General features: G+C 46.9%; 1 protein-coding gene across 1 annotated transcript in view; it reads left to right on the top strand.

Moving 5' to 3' along the window:
• The first annotated feature begins 15398 nt into the window (after positions 1 to 15398).
• Positions 15399 to 16918, top strand: part of DISP1 (dispatched RND transporter family member 1) — a 160691-nt gene continuing 159171 nt past the window's right edge. Inside the window, exon 1 of the mRNA XM_019483138.2 lies at positions 15399 to 15480. The gene's annotated coding sequence lies outside the window, so the exon portion shown is untranslated. The remainder of the gene's footprint in view (positions 15481 to 16918) is intronic.

Genomic DNA, 16918 nt, shown 5'->3' with positions numbered 1-16918 from the left:
ATAGGTTGGCACTTAGGTGCCTATAACCACTTGGGTGCCTATATCCACTTGGGCATCTAAAAGGTGGAGTAGAAGCTGGTTTTTGGCTTGCAGGCCACATCTTGCTCAAGTGAGGTATTTATGGTACCCTACATCACATGCAGAATATCAGTTTTCCTTAAAATTAAAAGGAAACTACAAGGCCCCAAAGTTTTGGGCAGAACCTCTGAAAAAGAATTCAAACTTTAGTGCAAACAATTAGTGTTTCTTTCTGAGTTGGCATCCATGACCCTGGGATGTGGGAACTCCTTCATTCTCTTTCTGCTGCGATGTTTATCTCAACAAAAGAAACATGCAAAAACTCATTTTAATGTAAGCACCAATCTTTTAGTTACTGATCACGAATGAATAGATGGGGATGAAGCTGCTGCAAAGAAAGAAATGGAGAGAAGAATGAGTAGACAAGGAAATTAGAATGGAAGTGGGGGTGGGGGGGGCAGAATGAGTAATGGGTTTTGATGGGTGGCATTATTTTCTCACTGATTTATGCAGATTCAACAATAAGGTACTGGATAAATAATGTCCTTTATTGTCCCTTTTAAATTCAAGTAATTATTCTTTGTTAAGCTCTTATATTTGTAATGTTGTGCAAGCCACAGAAGAAGACAAAGTTCCTTCCTTATGGAGATTAGCATGTAAATGGACAGGCAGAACAAGATACATTTCCTTACACTGTCAGTGGAATTTTATCAGAGTGTTTTCATGAGGGGGAAAAATAAGTACTTGGTAAGTGAGTAAGTAACCACGTTCACAAATTAATAAAACATCAGTGAAGGCAGAACTGTTATACGGAGGAATATGAATAAAGAAAGAATGGTAACCGTTTGTTCCTGAGAAGAGAGGGGAGTTCTGGACATAACGGTAGCCTGGGAAGTGGTTCAAAGATAGGAGGGAGGGACTTGGCATCATGTATCTGCATAAAATGAAACCATAGTGAAGATGTAAATGTCTGTAGTCTATTTCTATTAAAACAGCTTAGGGTTGTGTCCTCTTATTCCTAGACCTACAAGGGTCTTGTACTGGGTCTCTGACCTTGATGAGCTGGTCTTGGCTGGGGCATCCATGAACAAGGTTGATGATAAACTTGATGTAGCAGGTTGACGCAGTAGCAACTGCTAGCTGCTGTTGTTATAAGCAGATTGCTTAATAACTGAGAATGGTGCAGCCAGAAGTAAATCAATGTATACATTTAACATGCGAATATTATTGATTTCTAATATTTGTAAAGTGCCCACTTGCAGAATTTTATAGCACTGATTTCTGAATAAATGATACTATTCATGGATGATCTCCAAGTAATATATATATAGGCATAATATTTTTACATGTGCCAAAATTTACAATGATAAACTCAGTTAATGAAGCTCATTAATTTCCAGAAAGCTGTTTAATTATGCTGAAATTACTCTGCCTGACAAGTAGCTCCGTTAATTACAACAGGGCTGTTCAGCTGGCAGCCCATGGGCCTCATACAGCCTTCAAGTGGTTAAAACTGTGCCCCCTGTACTTCCCATCCCCCTGCAGAAGCAGCTGGGGGCTCTGGGATCTCACTTCAGTTTCCCCATCTCCATTTGCAGTGCAGCAGGGGTGAGTATGGGGTGGGGAGGGGGTAGGCACAGTGTGGGTGGGTATGGGGGGAAGAATGCACAGTGCAGCAAGTATGCAGAGGGAAGAACATGCAGTGTAGCAGGAGTGGGTACAGCTATGGTGCAGTGCAGGCTGGCGTGAGTACAAGGGGGAACAAACAGTGCAGCAGAGGTGGGCATGGGGGGGAATACGCAGTGCAGTGGTGGGTGTGGTGGGCACAGGGGGGAATGTGTGGTGAGGTGGATATAGGGGGGAAGCGTGGTGCAGCAGAGGCAGGCACAGGAGGAGCACGGGGGCGTGCAGAGCAGTGAACGGATGTGTGATACAGTTGCGGGAGGTGCTGGGGCATGTGGTATGGCAGAGGGCCATGCAAGGTGTGCAACATCTGGCTGCTTACGAATTGGACAATATTATGATTTCCTTTTCTCCATTTGAACATTAGATGGCACTCTAAGACAAGTGATAGATATTTTTAGCTGTCCATTTTAGTTTCCAAAAATGTGATACTAGCTCTGCCAGTTAGCCAGCAAGATAAACATGCTAGTATCCTAGGTAGAGCTTCTAGATGCACTTCAATGAGCATAGTAAAAGGGTGCTGAGAGTTACAGAAAGTTTAAAAATTATTGGGAAGGAGACTCCAATCTGTAGAAAAAGTTAGAGGACTCTAGGGAGATCTAATATGATCTTAACAAAGTCTGGCTGGCTGTGATGCTATAACAACTATTTATCCCAATGAGGAACAGCTAGTACTTCCTGTAGAACCTTCTACACCTGGAATTCTCCTTTCCCACCTTGCTCTCACTGTTTCACACAGAATTAATTGAATTAATGGTTTTCTACATTTGCTTTTTCCCCCTAATTTACTTCCAGATTCTTCAAGTGCACATCCACCACAAAAAAATGCCTGTACATAAAAGTCACCTGGATGTATACATAGTCTTATTTACTTAACTTAGTAACCCATATGCACACACAAAACTATAATTTAAGTAAATACAAGTTACTGGGTTCAGTACGGGAGTAACAGAGCGAAAGGAAATGTCCTGAGTATGTAGAATGTCCATTAGGGTCATCTAATAGCTCCTTTTCTCAAAATCTAGGGCAGGGATATCAAATCACCATGTGTCCCAGGCGGGATCTGATCCATGGGGGTCTTGTGGACTGGGTGCAGCTCAGAATAGTGACACTGGGCAAGCAACTGTGGGCCAGGTGGACACTTGTTTGGTGATGGTGTGCAAAGGGTGGCAAGCTAGGCAGCTGCAGACCTCACTCATCCCCCTGCCTCCGATGGCCATATCTACCAGAGGCACAGAGCCCTAGATTCTGTGGCAGGCCTAGCCCCCAAATTCCCTGACTTGCCAATAGCCTAGGGGGTCAGATAGAGTGGCTTCACAGGTTGGATCCAGACCACAGGGTATATAGATTCATAGATTCATAGATTGTAGAGTCAGAAGGGACCACAATGGATCATCATGTCTGACCCCCTGCCCCTGGCAGGAAAGAGGACCGAGGTCAGACGACCCCAGCCAGGTGACTATCTAGCCTCTTCTTGAAGACATCCAAGCTAGGTGAAAGCACCACCTCTCTTGGAAGCCCATTCCAGATCCTGGCGACCCTTACTGTGAAAAATTTCTCCCTAATATCTAACCTAAATCCACACTCAACTAGTTTACACCCATTATTCCTAGTCACTCCCTGGGGTGCCTTAGTAAACAGCGCTTTCCCTATTCCCCATTGACCTCCCCTAATAAATTTATAGATGGACACAAGATCTCCCCTCAGCCGTCTCTTGTGACCAGTGTTTATATGTTTGACCAGTGGCATACCAAGAGTCTCTGGCACCTGGGGGCCAATGCTTACATTTGCACCCCCCTTCCCTGGTCGCAGGGCAGGGGGGGGCCAGCGGCCAATTGCAGACCGGGGGTGGGCGAAACCGGAAGTGCTTCTCCGTGTCACTGCCGCCACTTCTAGTTTCATAGCTGGCCGGTGCTCCCCCACAGCCCTGCAGCTGGGGGCCATGGCCCCCTACGGCCCCCCCCCCAATCGGTACACCACTGTGTTTGACACCCCTCTCTAGGGAATGCAACATTATTTAAATTGCAAAACAAACCACATGAAAGTTAAGGAATGCCAAATTTATGAGTGACAGCGTAACCTTCAAGTTCTGCCTCTGTGTGCATCCAGCTGGTGGGCTGCACAAGGGAGGGGTGCATGAATCATGGAATTAAAGACTGAATCATAAAGCATATGTGTAAGGAGGCTAAATGGAGGTAGCATTAGCATTTCTTAATTTTGGAATGTTTGAGTTTGCAACCGTAAAAGATGTTCATTTAAAATCATGCTCTATGTAATACTGGGTGCATCTACATGTGCACTGAACTGAACAGTTGTTACTGGACAGTCATTTAGTACTTGCTTAAGTCCTTACTGCACAGTCCCGGTGCTGCATGGGTCATTTCTGACGCTACTGCGCAGTACCATCAGCATCACGGTTTGTGTCTGCCGACACTATATCACCATAGCAAAGAGCTATATCGTTGTGTCTCATAGCTATGGCGACATAGTTTCTCATGTAGACACACCCACTGTATATAAAATGTAGTAATTTAAAAAGGTTAAACAAGCTCTATTTTCCCCAGCTGTAAGATTACCACCTCATGCCTCCTGAACCTTCAAGGCTACAGTACACATTAAGCTAATATTAGGCAGACTCAGCTAGCTCAGTGGTGGGAACCCCTTGGATCACATGCTGGGTCCGAAGGTGGTTGGAGGGAGCCTGACTTGGCTCTGCCCAACACAGTACCCTACTTGGAAAGATGGGTTTCAGGACCCATGTTCTGGGTGTGCTACAGAAATAAGGGGAACCCAGTGTGCCTTTCTTCTTTTTTTTCTGCTGCTCTCAGCCCCTTCAGGCTGGAGCTGCTCATATCCTATGTAGTCCCTCCCTGGGGGAAAGGGGACCGGAGAGACTACTGGTTTAGGGAGTTCCAGAGCTTAGCTCAGTCTGTCCTTTTCTACAGTTCTCTTAGGATCTCTGTGATGTTCCTAGTGCAATCCTTAGAATCATAGAAAATTATGGTTGGAAGGGACCTCAGGAGGTCATCTAGTCCAACCACCTGCTCAAAGCAGGACCATCCTCAACTGGATCATCCCAGCCAGGGCTTTGTCAAGCTGGGCCTTAAAAACCTCCAAGGATAGAGATTCTACCACCACCTCTTTAGGTAACTTGTTCCAGTGCTTCATCACCCTCCTACTGAGAGAGTTTTTCCTAATATCCAACCTAAACCTCCCTTGCTGCAACTTGAGACCATTGCTTCTTGTTCTGTCATCTGTCACCACTGAGAACAGTCTGGCTCCATCATCTTTCGAACCACCCTTCAGGTAGTTAAAGGCTGCTATCAAATCCCCCCTTAGTTTTCTCTTCTGCAGACTAAATAAGCCCAGTTCCCTCAGCCTCTCCTCATAAGTCATGTGTCCCAGCCCCCGAACCATTTTCATTGCTCTCTGCGTGCTCTCTCCAACTTGTCCAGGTCCTTTCTATAGTGGGGGCACAAAACTGAACACAGTACTCCAGATGTGGCCTCACCAATGCAGAATAAGGTGGAATAAGTACTTTGCTCGATCTGCTGGCAATGGTCCTACTAATGCAACCCAGTATGTTGTTAGCTTTCTTGGCAACAAGGGCACACTGCTGACTCATAGCCAGTTTATTGCCCACTGTAACATCCAGGTCCTTTTCTGCAGAGCTGTTGCCCAGCCAGTCAGTCCCTAGGCGGTAGCAGTGCATGGGATTCTTCTGTTCTAAGTGTCCTAAGTCCTTCTGTCCTAAGGACTTTGCACTTGTCCTTGTTGAACCTTATGAGATTTCTTTTGGCTTGATCCTCCAATTTGCCTTGGTCACTCTGAATCCTAGCCCTACCCTCTAGTGCAGTGTTTCTCAATCAGTGGGACATCCCACTGGTGGGATATGAAGGTCATGTAGGTGGGACTTAAATTTTTAATTTGTAATGTCCTTAAAAATTTCCATTAATGATTAATATATTACTAAAATGCATGTAAACAGGAAGATACACTTCTTGGAAAAAGTGGGGGTTTGTTTTTATCATGGTGGGACCAGGGTTTTTTGACAAAATGGTTGGTGGGATGTAAGGTGCAAAAGGTTGAGAACTGCTGCTCTAGTGTATCTACTACCCCCCTCCCTCCCAGTTTGGTTCCATCCGTGAACTTGCTGAGTGTGCGATCCATCCCATCTTCCAGATTGTTAATGAAGATATTGAACAAAACTGGCCCCAGGACCAACCCCTTGGGCACTCCACTTAATACTGGCTGCCAGCTAGCTATTAAGCTATTGATTACTACCACTGAACCCAACAATCCAGTCAGCTTTCTATCCACTTTACAGTCCATTCATCCAGCCCATACTTCCTCAGCTTGCTTGTAAGAATACTGTGGGAGATGATATGAAAAACCTTGCTAAAGTCAAGGTATATAATTTCCACAGCTTTCCCCACATCCACAGAGCCAGTTATCTCATCATAGAAGGCAATCAGGTCTGTCAAGCATGACTTGCCCTTGGTGAACCTATGCTAACTGTTCCTAATCACCTTCTTCTCCAAGTGCTTAGAAATGGATTCCTTGAGGACCTGCTCCATGATTTTTTCATGGCCTGAGGTGAGGCTGACTGGTCTGTAGTTCCCTGGATCCTCCTTCTTTCCTTTCTTAAAGATGGGCAGTATATTTGCCCCTTTCCAATCATCTGGGACCTCCCCAATTGCCACAAGCTTTCAAAGATAATGGCCAGCAGCTCTGCAATCACATCAGCCAACTCCCTTAGCACCCTCAGGTGCATCCCATCCATCCCCATGGACTTGTACACGTCCAGCTTTTCTAAACAGTCCCTAGCCTGTTCTTTGACTACTGAGGGTTGCTCACCTCCTCCCCAAACTGTGTTGCTGGGTGCAGTAGTCTGGGAGCTGACTTTGCCTGTGAAGACCAAGGTAAAAAAAGGCATTGCGTACTTCAGCCTTTTCTTCATCATCTGTCACTAGGTTGCCTCCTGGATTCAGTAAGGGACCAACACTTTCCCTAACCTTCCTTTTATTGCTAACATACCTGTAGAAACCCTTCTTGTTACCCTTAACATCCCTTGTTAGCTGGAATGCCAATTCTTTGGCCTTCCTGACTTCATCCCTGCAGGCCCAAGCAATATCTTTCCAAAACAACATTTTTCCAGTTTCTTTCAGGATGCAGTCATGCTTTTCAAATATGTTCATAGGAAAAACAGCAATTCTAACACCAAGTTATGGCATGACTACTGCTTTTGTGACCCTAGATCTGACACAGAACTATGATTACCTGTTTATCTCAGAAAGACTTGCCCTTTCCCTCCGGCATCTCAACTGACAAACTGCCAGAGTTTTCAGATTTATGCTGGCTGCTTAGCCAAGGAAAATGTGAACCCTTGCTTCAAATTTTCAATCCAGAATCTAAAGAAACAAACCTTGGTCCAAATTTTTGTTTTTAGAGCTGTTGGGTAACTGTATAAATACAACCAATAATTCTGACTAATTTGTGGCACATGGTTGGAGAAACTGTCCTTAATCTGGAATGACAAAGTCAATTGTGTGCCCAGTACACCGATCAAATCTGCCATTTCTTACTTTTTGAAAGACATAGGTTGGATATTGTGGAACAACACTTGGGTGTCCATCACAGATCACAGTGATTATTTCCTCTGATGTGTTTGCTGATCCATACATCTCCATTTTAGATGCATGAAACAAGTGACAAATGTCAACAAGTGTCGTTCTACATCTTCCACTTCCACTACCACCTGTAGGTTAACATCCTATTGATTTAGTACATAAACCAGTCTTGGTTCAGAGGGTAATAGGATTATTTCTACAGTAAATGTTGCTGCCATTGCCAGGGTCTCTGGGATGCTGTCCAGCTAAGGAGAACCTACTGAAGAACAACCTCAGTACCACGCTGAGAGGGTTAGTGCCAATACTGAACAGCATACCTTGCTCCCCTTCCCTTTTCACCATGTGTAGTTGACATTTTTAGTGTTTTACAAAGTCTTATTTGTTCTAATTTGACAGATAGGTATCTCCAGAGCTTTGCTGTTTTCACAGTAATTGTGAGTGCCAAGGCAAACCTGTTACCCAAGATGAATTATCACAGTTATCTTGCAAGACTGAACATTGTAGGATACCACAGTGTACAAAGCAAAGAGCAGCCATCAGTAGAGCCAGTGCCACCAATGAACACTACCAAGAAGATTAATATATGTTGCCTTTAAAGACAGTGCCCTTCATGGAAGGACCATAAATGATTTGTAAACCTTCTTGTTGAATGCATTAGTCCTTTTGCTACACTTTGGGGCTTAGTAGCGACTATTCCTATTTGACTAGTAGACAAACTGAGGCACAAGAAGGTTAAGTACAACTTGCTTAAAACTACACAAGTGAATTTAGGACTTCTGACTCTTTATCAGTATTAACCACTAAGCTACTTTGCCATCCTCTGAGCTAATCCCTTTTTCCTCCTCCTTTTCTATTACTCAAACCCCTGAAAAGCAGAAGGGAAGGGTGAACTCTTGGGGAAACTAACAACTAAAAAACTTGCAGCTCTGGGTATCAAATTCCAGACAAAATACTTTCTTTTTCAGATGCTTCAGTTGCAGAGATGTCTACTTAATCTGATACTATGAGCTGAGGGTCTCAAAGAGTAAGTAGAGAAAAAGTAGAGGTGCTTTAGCTCAAGCACTGAGACAGTTACTCATTAGTATCATTATTGCTCTGTGTAACTGTTATAAATAATTCTTTTATATGCCTGGCTGCTAACAAATACAGACACAAAACACTTTCAGTTTCTTGCAGGGGTGTATAGATGAATGGAGTCCAAATCTAATGTAACTTTCAGACTCAATAAAAAAAAATCAGCCCTCATCTTGGAAAAGCCTCTTTGTCCTTAACCTTATTCTTCTGTCTGACTCCTCAGTCTTCTTTTCCTATCCCCTCTATATATTGTTGGGTTCTCCCTGTCTCATTGCACTGGTCCCTTTTAAATTTCTGGGCACAGATTGCAAGAATCAGCTCTACAATGTAGGTGCTCTGCTGATAAATCATCTATACTAAGGTGCTCAACCCCCCAGCTTGTGGGATCTGATCTCAGCAGGCCAGGGAGCTTGATCCAGCCATGCAGGACTGGGTAGGGGCAATGTGAGGGCCAATCTGACCTGTGGACCAGATCTGCTACATTCATCCAGCCCGCGGGGCCAATATCTTGAGCTGATCTATACTAGCATGAGGTTAGTGTCACGTCTTTTACCATGGTTGTGGACAACAATTTTGCAAAGCTCCAAGTATTTTCCAGTATATCAATAGGGTTCAGTTGTTTTTAAACTGACTACTTTTACAACCATTCTTACGCTTACATTTGTTTGCTAAAACATTTGGGGAAACAGGCATGCAACAAGGGGCCAGTAGGCCTGTGCAAATAGGGAAGTATTTGATTTGGATTCAACTGATTCAGAGGACAGTGTTTTGATTTGGAGATTTGGATAGCTGATTCGGAGATTCAAAGATTCGGCCATAGACTATAATGGGGAATCATTGAAATACCTATAACTTTGTTATTTTTTGGCAGATTTAGATGAAAACAGCAGGGATGGTAGCCCCTTCTGAGGGCATGAAGCCTGCCAAGTTTCAAGGAGATAGGTGTAGGGGTTTCTGAGAAACTGTACCTCAAGTTGCTGACAAGCAAAACTCATGATGTGTGACTTTGTGTGTGTGTTATGGTGCAGTCGGATGAAACCAGCAGGGATAGTAGCCTGTAACAGGGCCTTCCTGTTGCTCAGGAAGAAATAGCTCACAAAAGGGACAGAAAGGCTGCAGACAGAGGCTTATGTGCTGTTTCTATGTCCCTCCCCCAGAGCACTGTAGAAGGGGATTCAGGGAAAGATCACAGTCACTGGCCAGCTACAGATGTCAGTCTTTCACCCCTGCTCCCCCTTCCTCTTCTCAATTTCTGTTCCCCTGAAAGACTGCCTTCCGAATCTCCAAGTCTTTTCTGAATCGATTTGGAGGCTTCAAATCGATTCGGAGGGTTTTTCTGGTCTCCCAGTTCAGTTTGGATTTGGTGATTCAGCCTCCAAATTAGCTCGAATTTTCTCTTAATTGAATTGGTGACTGAAGCTTCACATACCCCTAGGGGCTAGTATACTGAAAGTGAATGAGTTAAATTTTTTGAATGCCTATGGAAAGTTAGTTGCTGTGTTCCATGAGGCTTCTTTCTGGTGCTGCGCAGCCCTGGCAGGGAAAGCAGCTGGCTCCAGCACATGGGGTTTCCCTCCTTGCTGTGCAAGTGCAGGGGTTCCGTGTGAGGGGCGGGGAGTGCCAATGATACAGGCAGTCTGGCAGAGGTTGTGTGTCTTGCTGTGATGTGCAGTGCTGGCCAGAGCCACGTCCCGCTGGATGCCTGTGCCCTGAGTGCCCTGCCTGCTGCTGTGCCATGGGGAGAGTGTAGGGGGGTCCTCACACCCCCCCAATCTCCCTCATACACACAGTCTGCCTCCACAACCCCCCAACATACCCTAGCCCCCCCCATACACAGCCACACCTCCACACAAACCTCCCACACACATCCACATCCTAACACACATACACCCCCCACACCCCACCCACATACACACACACCATACACACCCCACCCCCCACACCCCACACCTTACCATACACCCCCAATATACAAAACTAAGAATTTATTTTTGAGTTATTATGCAATTGCCTCTATATACACTACACAAACACAAATCATTACAAAATATTTTTTGTAATAAAATTAAAATATATTATAGTAGGTAGTTGACTTCTAGTGTATGATTTGTTTTTTTTCTGGTTCTAAGATGGCAACTCCCCCCCCCCAAATAGTACTTTTGGGGGGCAAGGGGAGGGACTTCTGGTGGCAAAGGTCAGGGGTTAGGGGGTGGGGCTTCCGGTCCCAAGATGGCAACAAAGGGGTGGGGCAATTGTCAAGGGGCAGGACTACCCATGCAGCCCTCGGCAACTGTCAAGGGGCAGGACTACCCATGCAGCCCTCGATAGCTAACCCAAACTCATTAAGTGGCCTTTCATCTGAAAAAATTGCCTGCCCTTGCTCTAGAATGAGGAAACCATTTTAGAGTACCTTCTACACATTACTTTGTAGGTTCTGATCTAACAAAGTGCTAAACTGTAGTTTCCCACTGAAGTAAAGGGGATGCTAGATGGCATAAAAGATAGGAAGCAGGAACTCCTACATTCTTTCCTGAGCCCTTTATTTGTTTTCTGGCTCTAGGTAAGTTGTTTTACTGAGCCTTGCTTCCTCTGCTTACAAAATGAGGATACCTACCCACTGCAGAGAGACACTGTAAAGAGTAATTAATTGTCTTGCATTAAACACTGTGAAAAAGTAACATGATAAGGAAGTGCTACTGTTCCCATCTATCCTTCTTCTACCAAACTCTGACAGGTTTAACGCATTCAGTTACCTGATATAAGCTGATGGGGCAAACTTCATTGTGTAATGTGGCAAATCAGACCTATGCCTTGAGGGTCTGCTGTTTCTTAAACTGACTGGAAAAAACCTGCTAGGCAGATACACCTGGCATCTCACTGCCTTAATACTTTTGCCTTCCTAAAGAGATTGAGTTGTGCAATGTGTGAAAGCTGCCCTTGTTATCTCCCATAACTTATACTGATTTGCATGGGGTATATAAGGGCTGTCCAACTGGTAGCCTGTGGGCTGAATGTGGCCCCTATGGAGTTAAGCTCTGGCCCCTAGGCTCCTGGTCCAGATGGTGCTTTCTCCTACCATTTCAGCTGCTGCTGCTGCCTGTCTCTCCTGCTTCTGCTTCCTGCCCCTATCCCTGGAAGCAGGAGAGCATAGTGTGGTGCAGGTGATGAAGCCTTCAGTGGGAGTACTTGGGGGACCCAAGAACTCTGTGCAGTGCAGGAGCACTGATAGGGTGCAGTGGGGGGGATCCCACCATGTGATGGGGAGCATGCAGTATATTATGGGGGGGTGGGAACACTGGTACAGCCTAGTGGGCAGACACCTATCATACAGCATGATGTGGGGTACCTGTGCAGGGAAGTAGGGCATGGCATGTGGCCTGTGGTGGCACTGGATTTATGACCCAGATACCTTGTTCCGGGCGGACCCAAACCCTGAGACCAACCACGGCCTCTCCATTTGATAATACACAAATTTTATTGATACATAGTGATAGCAGATAAGAATAACACAAACAATTCTATATCTACCAGTCCTAGAGTTGTCACAGGGGAAGGTACACCTGGCCAGTATGCGAACTTCACCCTGTGGTTCTCTCTTGAATGTCAGATATCAGCAGCCTGGAGGCTGAGGGCTGAGGCACAGCCCCCTGACCCCCCCCCCCCTCCCAGTGGGGTGGGTGAGATGGGCCAGTGGTATGCCTTTTTGCCTATGGTGGCCTTGAGTTCTCCTCTCAGGGACTCTTTGCTGCTCTGAAATCCCTCCTTTTGTATTCTTTCTCCCCTCTGATGACTCCTCGTTCCCAGGCATCATTGATTGATTTCCCTGTGGTCGTCATACTGTCCACATTTTGTCCCATCAGCATATTCCTTTGTTTTACAAACCCATCACATGCACACATCTGAATTTGGTTATTTACCAGGCCTCCTAACTTGGTCTGTTCACCAAACCAGAAATACCAAGGGCTGTACAGTTGGGCACTGTGACCTAAAGCCACCTTATCTCATCTTATGGAACAGTGTAGTACATGTCTTCAATTTCCCAGCCTGTGTGTCTGCTGGCTTTAGACACAGTGGGCCTTAAAGGAAACATTGTCAGAAACAGGCTTTTAGAAATCAATTAACTCTCGCCATTCCCCTGGACCATTATTCTAATGCATACCTACTTTACCTACAAGCCAGTTCTCAAAAGCAAACCTCTAAATATCATTTTCTAGCCATCAGCCTGTGCTGTAGGGGGGCTGGTGACCCTTGGCCACTCAGAAGTTGGAGAGACCTGGGGTATATAATAGCAACCAAGGTACAATTTTCAAAGACGTTTTGGAGGCCTATAAATTGCCATCACCAGTCAAAGTTCTACCTCAGCATGTGCATGGTGTCCATTACCTTTTAGTGTGCCACAGCTGGTGCACCATGCAGTTGTCAGGAAGACTGGAAAGGAAAGATGGGGCTGTGGGGACCATGCTGGAGGGGGGATTTAGGGGGCATAAGCTTAACAACTGCCACTTCTTGGGTTAGAGCATAGGTCCATCTTGCCCAGGATCCTGTGTCACACCATTCCCTTGGCTCCTTGAACACATTCAAAGGCGAATTGACACTATCAAGTATACTCTGCTCAGTGCCCGCCCCCCCTTAGTTCACTTGTTTTGAACTTATGACCTTCACTCCCATCCCTGTTTTGTCTTTCAGTTGTCCCAAATGATCAGTGTCCTTGGTGGCCTTCATAGGGAGGGGGCTTATAGCTCTACTTAGTGGGGTTCGGCCCACATTCCAGAATAGCATATCAAAAGGCCTGTGTCACAGCATGGCCAAGAGCAGATGTTGAAAAGGAGAATGATCAGGGTGGGGTGCTTCCCCAGTTCCTCTCCCACTTGCAGCCTCCGGGCTTTAAGGTACAGCCCTTAAAGTTTTGAAATCATTGCTACCAGATTTGATGGAAGCTGACAGTTTAGCCAGATTCAAAGGGACTGGACAGAAACTTGGAGGAAAGAGGCATCAGGAGTTATTGAACATGGGATTGAGGGGCATGGCCTGGGAATCAAAACTTTCTAGACCTTCAATGCTGGAGGCTGCAAGTATGAGAGGAACAGTGGAAGCAAACCCTAGCCAGACCCAGCCTGCTCTCTGCCCCCATGTGACACAGGAGACTGGGCAGCACAGACCTGTGCTCTGACCCAGGCAATGGCAGGTCTCATGTTCTAATGACCTGGGCTCAGTGCTTAGCCTAGCCACAGATATCCCCTAAGAGTGAGTCCCTTAATCTACTCAATGGCTGGGTTCCTTTTGACCTCTGGGGCTGGTGCATCTCTCCCTCACAGTGGTGATGACCCCACCTGTGGTGCAGCTGCATGTGGCAGGACACACAGATGACCGCTTGCAGGCAACTAGCACCCGGGCTGACGCGGGTGACCGGCTGGTGACATGGAAGGCCCCACCCTGCCTGGGATCTGGGGTGACAGAGCCTTCATGAGGAGGGCCTGGTACTCTGTGCCACCCCTAGGAATGGCATGGGTCCCATTCCAGGTGCCCTCACCAGGACCCAGCCTGGCCCCAGCTTTGACAGTTTTGACCCTCTGGATTCCTAGTGGAAATCTCTGGGTTTGCCTTGCGAATCGTGTTTGGGTACCCAACAGTGCTACAGCTGCACGGCAGTCTTGTAAGGATCTCAGGGCAGCCTCTTGTCTGTGACTGAAGCCAGCACCCTAAGCATCAGCCTCCCTGCAGGGCCCCATCTGGCTGTACTGCTCAGCATTGCCAGGACTTAAATATGAAATTATCGTTATCAGGAGCTCAAAATTATCATATTTGGTGAAAAACTTATACACTGAAAAAATATGCAAATACATATGCAAATAAGCCTTATTTACTTGATATTGCTCACTGTAAAACCAGTGAGTAAGTGAGCACTGGGTCATCAAAGTGGAAGCAAAGCATATCTTGATTTGGCGGCCAGCAGGCACAAGAAAGTGCTAGCAGCAAACTCAAAAGTCAGGCAAGTTTCCCAGAGGGTGACCTGGGTTTTGCATATGCTGCATCAATGAGCTGCCTCAAAAATTATCTGATATCTTTTATTATCCAGGAATCATAATTATGATTTATTATCCAGGAAGAGCACAGACCATCTGCAGATGCTTCCTCCGTCTGATGATGACTATTTATACCCAAAAGCTTGTAAAGAAGAATTTTGCCAATTATTTAAGTTGCTCTAATAAAAAATATCAGATTGACCCAAAGAACCTTGTCTGCCTACATCCTTAGACCAACCTACACACCTAAAAAATGATCCTACGTTTTGGGGGTGGCAGTGGCGATGTGTAGGGAGTACACAGGGCTGCATCCCCTGACCAGCCACACTCGCTACTTACCTCACCCCCGGTCACTGACTGGTTGCTGGGGTGGCATATGCCTCCCCCCCGACCAAGGTGGCCCCAGTCGCCCATGGGGAGTACATTTGGTAGCTGTGTTGATCCGAGACCAAAAGAAATGCAAAACTCTATAACTCTTGCTTCAGGTTGTAGCAAATCACAAAAACTAAGAAAAGATTTTTTTTTAAAAAGTTAGGTAGGTTTTTTGGGCCATTTCTTATAGACCAACTAAGAAATCGCAAAAAGATTTGAAAAAGAAGTAAGGTTTTTTTGGGTTTTTTTTTTTTGCCATTTCTTAGTTGGTCTAATAAAAGGTATCATCGCTGAACCAAGGGTTTTAAGAGCGTTGTGATCCTACATTTTGCACACACAGACCATGCCTGATCGCACATCGTGCACGGGTGGAAATTCCCGCACAAACACGATCACGCCCCGACCCGCGGCCCGCCGTCTATGACTGGCCCTTTAAGACCGGGAGGGAGGGGGGGGGCGGCCGCGCCGCACTCAAGATGGTGCCGACCCCCTCCCGTTCTCCCACCGGGTGCCACACTCAAGATGGCGGAGCGGGAGCCCCGCCTCCCTTTCCCGGCGGTGACTTCCGGAGGGAGAGGGCGTCCGTCCCATGGTAACTGCGCCACGACGGGGACGCCGCACGGGCCCCCCCCAAGACGCCCCCACCCCCCCCTCCCCGCTGTGGAACGCCCAGCGGCCAGGTACGCCCCGCCCCCCGCTGGGTGGAGGGGCCGGGGCAGGCGCGTGCCCGGAGCCCTGCGGGGAGCCCGAGCCGGGCGCGCCTCCGCCGGCTGCTGGCTAGGCTGGGCATGCCCGGGGCTGGGCTGGGCTAGGCTGGGCTGGCCCCCGGCCCCCGCCGCCCGGCGCAGCCCCGGGGCAGCCAGGCGCCTGCTGTGTGCCCTGGCTCTGCCCCGGAGCTCTAGAAGCTGGGTCTGCCCCGTGGCAAGGGTGAGGGCGGGCTTAGCTAGAGGTGAGGGGATGGTTGCCTGTAGGGTTTGAGGGACGCTGGGACTCTTGGGTAGGGGCAAAAACAAAAAATAAATAAAAATGAAACCGATTAATTGATTAACAAGTGCTGCTAAGTGAGACCCCCCCCCTCCCCCCCGACTTTAAGATCTTACAAGAGGGCTCTTGTCTCTTATGGAAGGTCACCCCATAAGCTTCAATGTAGTTTGCACCCTGGCTGTATGGGACGGTTGGCATAGGGCTGATCCTGCCTCAGATGAGGTTGTGCTAGACAACCTGTGGAGGTCACTTCCAGCCTGAGGTCTGTGACTTGGGGTATTTTTTTATAAGGTATCATCTCTGAGCCAAGAGTTTCAAGAGCATTGCAAGCCTACGTTTTGCCCACTTGGACCATTCCGGAGCTGGTCTGGTGTTGCCGAGAGCTGGGAAAGACCCTTTTCCCCGAGCAGGGCAGCATGGTTTGGACCCGCTGGATCCCTAGTGAAAATCTCTGGGTTTGCCTTGCAAAGTTTGGGTGCCCAGTGGCACTATGACTGTGCAGCAGTCTTGTAAGGATCTCAAGGTGGCCCAGGCAACAGTGGAACAGCTCTTCCTCCACGGCCAGGAAAACCTGTTGTATAGTGGGGTTTGGATAGGGGTCCTACTTCTGTGATTCTAAGTGAGCACCAGGAGCTGGCAGTGCCTGAGGGCTGCCTTGGAGCTCTCTAAGAAGGTTGAGAGCCGGTGCTACGAGCCGACGGGCTGCGATGCTCCCTGACGCCAGTTTTTGAGACTTGCTTGGCTATAGTGAGCAGCTGCTGCAGGGCAAATGCAGGCAGGAGAGCCCTATGCAAGCATGATTTACACAAGTGTATTTTGACTCGACTCTTTTCCACATCCCAGTTACCTTGAACCAGAATGAAGGTGTTTTCTGGTGTTGCAGGGGTTTACCTTATCTGTCTCTGCATGTTCAAGCCCTAGGTCTTGCTGTGCAACCTTGTCACTTCTTCCCAGGCAAGAGTTTATGTACATAGGGTGGTGTTAAACCAAGGCATGGCCTTTGTCCTCTCTTCTATCCCTTATTTAAAAAGCCTTGCTTAAGTGAATTAACTTTTTGTACTACTTTTTGTGCATACATTTTGTGGGAGTTAATTTTCTTGGGACATGTCTCTTAGTCCTTATCTTTTGTGTTAC

The sequence above is a fragment of the Alligator mississippiensis genome, chromosome 1 (genome assembly GCF_030867095.1).
Source record: "Alligator mississippiensis isolate rAllMis1 chromosome 1, rAllMis1, whole genome shotgun sequence".
Taxonomy (NCBI): domain Eukaryota; kingdom Metazoa; phylum Chordata; order Crocodylia; family Alligatoridae; genus Alligator; species Alligator mississippiensis.
This window is presented reverse-complemented; position numbering and strand designations above follow the sequence as displayed.